A 9,633-nucleotide genomic window follows, 5' to 3' on the forward strand; every position below is an offset into this window, starting at 1 on the left:
ACCAATAGTGTTGCCTCAAATCCTGGTACATCTTCGTAGCACCCGGATAGATGGAATACCGCAAATCGTGGGCCTCTTCTAGAATCAACTACTGAATCACATCAACATTGGGTACACATATCCGACCCTACATCCTCAATACCCCGTGATCACCAATGGTCACATCTCTGGCATCACCATATAAAACCTTGTCCTTGAGGACAGGAAAATGTAGGTCATCATACTGACACTCTCTGATACGATCAAACAAGGAAGACCGATAAACCACATAAGCTAGGACCCGACTGGGCTCTGAAATATCCAACCTCACAAACTGGCTGGCAAGGGTCCTGAACATCCATCACCATGGGCCTCTCTGCTGCTGGTAGATAAGCCAAACTCCCCAAAACTCTCTGCCCAGCGACTCAAAGCATCTGCCACCACATTGGCCTTTGCTGGATGGTACAATATACTGATTTCATAATCCTTAAGCAGCTCTAACTACCTCCTCTGATGAAAATTAAGGTCCTTCTGCTTGAACAGATGCTGTAAACTCCGGTGATGAATGTAGATCTCACAAGGAACACCGTACAAATAATTATGCTAGATCTTCAAGGCATGAACAATAGCAACTAACTCAAGATCATGGACAAGATAATTCTTCTCATGCACTTTCAATTGTCGGGATGCATATGCAATCACCCTACCGTCCTACATCAATACCGCCCCAAGGTCAATCCTTGAGGCACCACAATAGACAGTATAAGACCCCAAACCTGTAGGCAATATCAATACTAGGGATGTAGTCAAAGCTGTCTTGAGCTTCTGAAAGCTTTCCTCACACTCTTCTGTCCACCTGAACGGAGCACCCTTTTGGGTTAGCCTGGTCATAGGTACTGCAATAGATGAAAATCCCTCAACAAATCGATGGTAGTAACCCGCCAAGCCAAGAAAACTACGAATATCTGTAGCTAAGGATGGTCTGGGCCAACTCTGCACTGCTTCCACTTTCTTCAGATCCCCCTTGATCCCTTCAGTCGATACCACGTGACCCAAGAATGCCACAGAATCCAACTAGAACTCACATTTCGAGAACTTTGCATATAATTTATTTTCTCTCAAAGTATGAAGCACCGTCCTCAGGTGCTGATCATGATCTTCCCGACTCTGGGAGTATACCAGAATGTCATAAATAAAGACAATGATGAATGAGTCAAGATATTGTCGGAATACACTATGCATCATATGCATAAATGTTGCTAGGGCATTTATCAGCCCAAATGATAGAACAAAGAACTTGTAATGACCATACCGAGTCTGAAAGCAGTCTTCGGGATATCTGGATCCCGAATATTCAACTGATGATAATCGGAATGCAAGTCAATGTTATAAAACACTCGAGCACCCTGTAACTGGTCAAATAGATCATCAATACGAGGCAAAGGATACCTGTTCTTCACTGTAACTTTGTTCAACTAGCAATGATTGATGCATATACGCACGCATAGAACCATCCTTTTTCTTCACAAACAAAATAAAAGCACTCTAAGGCGATATAATGGGCCGAATAAAACCCTTGTCAAGCAATACTTGTAACCGATCTATCAACTCCTTCAACTTAGGAGGAGCCATATGATAAGGAGGAATAGAAATAGGTTGAGTGCCCGACAACAAATCGATGCCGAAATTAATATCTCTATCTGGTGGCGTACCTAAAAGATCAGCTGGAAACACACCAGGAAAATCTCTCACTACTAGGACTGAATCAACTGTTGGGGTATCAATACTGACATCTCTCACATAGGCTAGATACACGTCACACCCCTTCTCAACCATTCGTTGAGACTTAAGAAACGAAATAACTCTATTGGTAGTGTGATCTAAAGTACCCCTCCTCTCTACTCATGGTACACCTGGCATAGCCAGTGTCACGATTTTGGCGTGAAAATCAAGAATAGAATAATGGGGCGACAACCAGTCCATGCCCAAGATAACATCAAAGTATACCATGTAGAGTAGTAATAAATTGTCTCTGGTCTTAAATCCACTAAGAGCAATTAAACACAACCGATAAATATGATCAATAATAAGGGAATCTCCCATAGGAGTAGAAACATAAACATGGGAACTTCAGGAATCTCGAGATATGCCCAATTGGGGGGGAAAAATAACAAGACACATAAAAATAATCGGAGCCACGATCGAATAGAACTAATGCATCTCTATGACAGACCAGAACAATACATGTGATGATAGAATCAGAGGCAACAACCTCAGTACGGGTAGGAAAGGCATAGTATCTGGCCTGACCTCCCCTTTTAGGATGACCCCTACCATCCCGACCTTCACCTCGGGCTGGTTGAGTAGGTGGGGTGGCAGCTGCCTGAGGACCTGGTGGAGCACGTTGTGGCTGAGAAAGCTATGGAGGTGCACCCCTCCAGAGTCTAGGGAAATCCCTCACCATATGGCGTGTGTCGCCACACTCAAAACAAGCTCTGGGAGGGCGTGGCAGTTGTGTCTGGCTAGGGCCAAGTCTGCTGTACCGACCACTAAAAGCACCCCGTGCAGGAGGCACACTAGATACTAGAGGTGTATAATAAAGCTCCTAAGGTCTAGGAGGTGTTGTAATACTACTAGCTACTGGAAGAGGTAAGTGAACGGGGTGACTCATATAACCCCTACCATGATGAACTGCAGCTAGAGCATGGGCACTAGAATAATGGCTCGACTCTCGAGACCTTTTTGCCTCTCTCTCCTCTCTATTCCGAGCAAGCATGCCCTATACTCTCATAGCAATGCTCACCACCATCTAATAGGTAACATCTATCTCCAACTCTCGGGCTATGTTAGACATGAAGCTGCGAATGAGTCCCTCAATAGACCGGTGAACTCTCTCACAAAGTATAGAAACCAATGCCGATGCATGTGTAGCCAAGTCAGGGAAGCGGACATCATACTCCAAAACAGTCATGGTACCTTGGCGCAAATGCTCAAACTCTGCGCGTCATGCGTCCCTAAGGCTCTGATAAACAAACTCCCTCAAGAACATATCTAAAAACTGGGTCTATGTAAGGGAAGCTGCCTCAGCCAGGCTGTCCAACTCAAAAGTAAGCCACCACTGATAGGCTGCTCCTCGAAGCTGGAAGGCATTGAAAGAAACCCCACTCGATCCATATATACCCATAGTGCGGAGGATACGGTAGCACTCCTCAAGAAATCCCAGAGCATCATCTGATGCTAGACCACTAAATGTATGAGTTTTGTACTTCTTAAACCTCTCCACCCTCCGCTGCTCATCCTCTAAAGCTCATGCCCTATCCTTGGGCTGTACTGGGGCTACAAGTGGTACTGGTATAACCTCAGGGATCTGATCAACCTGAACTTGCTGCTTTGGAGTGCGAGCGGTGAGAGTCTATGCGCCTCCATCTGCTTGGGATATGGCTACAACAAGGGAAATAAACCCTACTTAAGCTAGAATATTGTACATGCTCATGAACCTCAAGGGTCTTCTGGAGAGTTAGAGTAGTAGCAGTAGGCGTATCAGGTGCATGTGCTTTGGCTGGAGTTGATGTACCACCTGCGCGTCCTCGGCCTCTACCCTGGCCCTGACCTCTAGCAGCTCTAGCAGGGGGCGCGGGTGCCTGGTCATCTCTAGTAGCACGTGTTCACACCATCTGTGAGAGAATAAAAGATAGAGGCTTAGAATTTTGATAACAAAAATATCACACGACAAGGAAATCAAATGAAGTGGCATTTTTTTTCTTAACAGTTACATAGCCTCTCAAAAATAAGTACAGACGTCTCCATACCAATCCGCGAGACTCTAATAAAATGGCTTGTGATTCATGATTCCTATGAACCTAGAGCTCTGATACCAACTTGTCACGAGCTGAGTTCTCCCTCCGTAAACTATTGTGACGGCACCTAGTCTCTATGACTAGGTAATCCTATCAATTTGCGGAAAAAGGAATTTAAAAGTACAACTAACCATCTAACAAGTAAATTATAGATAAAATGTTTTAAATGTAGCTCAACATACACAATAATAACACTCTCTACCAATAACAACACTCTCAAAACCCGGAATCTCATGAATCATAAACTAGAGAAAAATACATAGTGTTCTAACTCTAGAAGGCTAAACAAATGTAAATACAGAAGGTATATAGCTAAAAGGAAGAATAGAGAGGGACTTCTTGGTCTGCAAACGCGACAGATATACCTTGAAGTCTCTGATATCGCCTTGCCTCATTAATAGTATGGCTGAGCAGAAGAACCTGGATATGCACATGAAAAATATGTGCAGGAAAGGGCATGAGTACACTATAGCGGTACCTAGTAAGTGCCAAGCCGAACCTCGGTCGAGTAGTGACGAGATCAGGTTAGGGGCCTACTGGTTTTATATATATACAGGTAAATAGTGTGAAATGAGACAATATATTTAAATTCTAATAGTTAATAAAGATGAAATCACATAAAGCAATAACTCAATACACAGAGATAACAACAGGGAATCCACCAGTATAGCGTCCCGTAGTTCGAAACGTAAATGTGTGGAGGATCTCCCTAGATATCATCTCATAGTCCAAATCGTAAATATGCAGGGGGATCTCCCAGAATACCAATACTTTGTCCCAAAGTAAACATGTAGGGGGATCTTCCAGAGTACTGATCCGTAGTCCGTGCTGATTGATCCAGGTAGTGCAGCCAACATCATCAGATCAAGCTACATAGAGAAATTAAGGTTACAAGACAAAATTGTACAAGCAGTATTGGTATTAAACAAATTTAACATACGTGTGAGCCTACAAAATGAGAGATAACCTTGCCAGTAAACACCACCGAAACAATCCAAGAAATGAAGTTCTATGTAATCGAAGGAGGGCGGTACAATGAGGGTGGTATCCCTAGGCCTAGTGAGTGGTACAATGCTCTATTTAGATGGACATGGGTCCATAATATGAGGGTGGTACCCTAGACCCTACACAAGGCATTGAAGTTTCCCACATGGGGGGGTGGGAGTCGAAATGGTTACTTGAGAACAGTCGGCCGCAATGGAGATGTTTGTTGTTGATTAGGTAATCCCGGTGTCTAAGAGTTTCGACATCAAGGAGCATGGAGCCGACCAAAAAGGAAGATATTAAATAGTAACTACTAGTACTGGCCTTGATCGAACCGGAGAAACAGGAAGAACGAGGAGCAAAAAAAGGAGGATGATTATGGCGTCCCAATATCATTCATAGCCCATGATGACACCGACGCCACCAAATTAATAGTTGAAGATTTTCAACAAGTCATATTAATTGAGCATCTGCCAGATCGAAATGTATACCTAGGCATTGGATTAACCCATAAGCTCATGAAAAAACTTATTGATTTTCCTAAAGCTAACGCCGATTGTTTTGTTTGGTCTCATCTTGATTTGACTGGTATCCATCGGAGGTAACCACTCACAAGTTGAGTTTGGACCTGAAGTTCCACCCAATTAAGCAAAAAAAGAGACCGCAGTCTGGGGTCAATCATGCATTCATCATGGATAAGGTATCCAAACTTCTAAAAATTGGATCTATCCGGGAAGTAAAGTGCTTGTATTGGTTAGTGAATGAAGTTGTAGTACCTAAAAAGGAAACAAACTAATTATTTGTGCGGATTATAAAGACCTAAACAAAGCATGCCCTAAGGATTCTTTCCCTTTTCCTAACATCGATCGAATGATCGATACGACAGTCGGTCACGAGATACTCAATATTCTGGATGCCTACTCTGAGTAAAACCAAATATGGATGGACCCAAGAAGCCAATAAAAGACTTATTTCATAACCAAATTCGGCACCTAGTGCCATAACATAATGTCGTTTAGAATAAAGAATGCCAGTGCCACCAACCAATGCCTAGCAAATCGAATGCTCAAAGAACAAATAGGGAAATCAATGGAAGTTTATATTGATGATATATTTGTTAGTCCCTGTGAATAGAGGATGATTTGTGACTATTACAGGAAACCTTTGACATACTAAAGAAATGCAACATGAAGCTAAACCCCAAGAATAATGCATTCAGGGTCAGTTTGAGCAAATTCCTCGTGTCATGGTGTCAAATCGAGGGATAGTTCCAACCCGATGAAATAAACGACATAGAGTACATCACTACAGTGGACAAATCGAGGTAGTTCAATGATTCACAGTGCGAATAGCTACATTGGGCTGGTGTATCTCGTGGTCTTCGAACAAGATCCATCAGTTCTTCTCACTACGGAAGAAGAAAAATAACTTTTCCTGGTCTTTAGAATGCCATCATGCTTTGGAAGAACTCAAATGATACTTGTTGAGCCCCCTCTACTGCACACTCTGAAGGTAGACAAATAGTTATACCTCTACTGGACGGTTTTCGAGGTGGCAGTAAGTGATGTCTTAGTGCTGGAAAATGGTACGTAGCTTCCTCTTTACTATATCAGTACAACTCTAGGCGATGCCCAATCAAGGTGTCCTCACCTAGAAAAGTTAGAACTCGCTTTGCTAAGTGCATCCAAGAAGCTAAAGCAATACTTTCAATGCCACCCCATTTGTGTCGTAACCTCTTACCCCCTGAGAAATATCATGCATATGCCTGAGCCCTTGGGCCGGTTGGCCAAATGGGTCATAGAGATTAGAGGATACGATATCGAGTACCGACCCCGAACTGCCATAAAATCTCGGATTATGGAAGACTTTGTTATCGACTTTACGAGGGCCATATTACCCGAAGTCGAAAAGGAATTACTACTTGCCTCGGGGGCTAATTCGGGAATCTGGACACTATTCTCGGATGGTGCCTCCAATGCAAAAGGGTCCGGGCTTGGCATTGTTTTAAAACACTTGCGAAACTATGATCAGGTAGTTTATTAAAACTGTAAAATTGAATTACAATGAAGCTGAATATGTGGCCATTATTGTAGGTCTAGAACTAGCTAAGAGTCTTGGGACCGAAGTGACCTAAGCCATATGCGACTCCCTCCTCGTCGCAAACCAAGTCAACGGAACGTTAAAATTACAAGAAGAACAGATCTACATGTACTTAGACAAATTGTTGGTGACCCCACACCAATTCAAGGTATGGACTCTGCATCTTGTACCCCGAGATGAAAATAATGAGGCCGGTGCACTGGCTAACTAAGGGTCGTCTGTCATCTCCGATGAATTTAGCTTAGGGACATTTGTACAACTGATGAACTCAATGGTAGAAGAAGGTCACGTTGAAGTAAACTCGACAACTTTGACTAGGAATTGGAAAAACAAACACATAGACTACCTGAAGCTAGGAAAATTTCATTCAGATCCCATGGAATTAAGAGCCCTGCACACCAAGGCTACCAAAGTTTGCTTAGTCAAAGGGGCATTATTTAGGAGATCATTTTTCAGTCCACTCGCCAGATTCTTAGGGCCGAGAGAGACCGAATATTGCATGAGAGAAGTTCACGAGGGCAATTGTATGAACCATTCGAGGGCAAAATCCTTAGTTTGAAAGCTAATAAGAGTCGACTACTACTTGAATGAAATTGAGAAGGTCTGGAAAAAAATCAGACAAAAATGTGATGAGTGCCAAAGACACGCCCCGATGATCCATCAACCGGGAGAGATGCCCCATTCGGTCTTGTCTTTGTGACCGTTTATGAAGTGGAGAATGGATAACGTTGGTCCCCTTCTGTGGGCATCTAGTAAAGTTCAATTCATACTATTCATGACCGATTATTTTTCCAAATGTGTCTAGGCTCAAACGTTTGAGAAGGTCTGGGAAAAAGAAACTGAGATCTGTTGCAACAATGGTAAACAATTTGTCGGCAACAAGGGGAGTAAGTGTTCGAAGATCACAAATTCAAGAAGATACTATCAGCGCCTTATCATTTTAGTGGTAACGTACAGACGAAATCAATGAACAAACTCTACTCCAAAACCAGAAAGAGAGGTTGACCAGTTCGAAAGGAAAATGGAAGGACATTTTGCCCGAAGTCCTGTGGGCATACAGAACGTCTTTGAAATTGAGTACCTGGCCCACCCTGTCTTCTTTAGTCTATGGAGCTGTAGACTTAATACTAATCGAGGCAGAGGAATCGAGCTTCAGGTTCTAGTATGCTACCAAAGGGTCAAATGGCGTAGCCATGGTCACTAGCCTAGACTTATTGGACAAAAGATGGGAGGCCGTCCAGAAGCAGCGAGTAGGAAGGTACTACAACCGAAGAGCCAACCTCTGATATTTTCAAGTCAGGGACTTGGTATTGAAAAAGGTAACACTACTCACCATAAACATAAATGAAGTGAAACTCGGCTAAAATTGGGATGGACCATATCGAGTTGTCGGAGTAACTGGCAAAAGCTCATATAAATTCGATGCGGGAAACGTGTGCAACTAGTAAACAACTAGAATGTGGCACATTCAAAGTAGTACAACTGCTAATGTGTGAAATTAATTCCTTTTTAATCTTGTTACATTATGGACTAACGTATGTAGGTACTCGACCATGTGTAGATGTGGCTATTAGGTCTAAAAGCACTTGTTGCACTTTTTTTTTCCTTGAACCAGTTTTGTCCCGAAGTATTTTTTGGATAGATTTTTAACGAGGCGATAGTAAAACGTGCTACCTTACTGTTGAAGACCGGCTTTAAACCAGTATTGACTAAGATATTAAGCAAGGGCAAAGAAAATTTTATGTGTCAAAGGCTAAGGGTTGTTGGTTAGGATTCATTGGGTCAAACGGTCATGCGAACCATGCTCACATAGTTCACTCTAGCCTTGGCACATGGTTTATGCACCTCTGGTCATGTATCTTCCATATTAAGCAATAAAAGAAGTTTCTACTTTCCTTACACTTTATTGTCACACCTCCTTTTTGCGCGCCCTCCCCGAGGGGTAAGATGTGCGGGTGGAGTTTTTCCAATTTAAGTGACAATATTCGAAATGGGATTATTTATTTAATTCAGAGTCGCCACTTGGGAAAGGTTTGGCTTTTGGTGTCCCAAGTCACCGGTTTATCTTGAATCCCAAATCGAGGAAAATATTCGACTTTTCCAAATGAAGTCTGCGAACCAGAAATTCTAAGTAAGGAATTCTGTTGACCCGAGGGAAGGTGTTAGGCACCCTCGAATCCCGTGGTTCTAGCACGGTCGCTTAAATTGTTATAATGGCTAAATATCTGATTTAAATATATGTTGTGACTTATGTGCTTTTATTAAGTTTAAACCGCTTTTATTATTATCATTTATTTTATAGAATTGCAACGTCGTGAAAATGCGTCTCGAACCACGTCACAATCAATGCACCCGTAGTTGTTAACACATTTTGACTCCGTTGAGACTTGGATTTGGGTCACATCAATGTGCACCCGATTTTAAGAATATAATTCACTTAAAGTCGCGCCTAAAGAATCTAAACGCGTTATTATCTTTGGGGAAGGCAGTGGAATTCACTAAACAGTCCATCCCAAATTCTAAGTATTTATCATGATCAATTATTGAGGGCCCCGCAATTTGCATTTTTATTCGGCGAGGCTCGTCTCATTATTTTAGAAGGGTACCCTACAGTGGCTACATTTCTACTACGTTTATCTTTAAAGAGAAGGATGATGCCGAACTTTGCTTGTTTGAACAAATACAGACTGAATCCTTATTATGTTTGCCGAAC

This window comes from Nicotiana sylvestris, unplaced genomic scaffold (assembly GCF_000393655.2).
Source record: "Nicotiana sylvestris unplaced genomic scaffold, ASM39365v2 Un00009, whole genome shotgun sequence".
Classification (NCBI taxonomy): domain Eukaryota; kingdom Viridiplantae; phylum Streptophyta; class Magnoliopsida; order Solanales; family Solanaceae; genus Nicotiana; species Nicotiana sylvestris.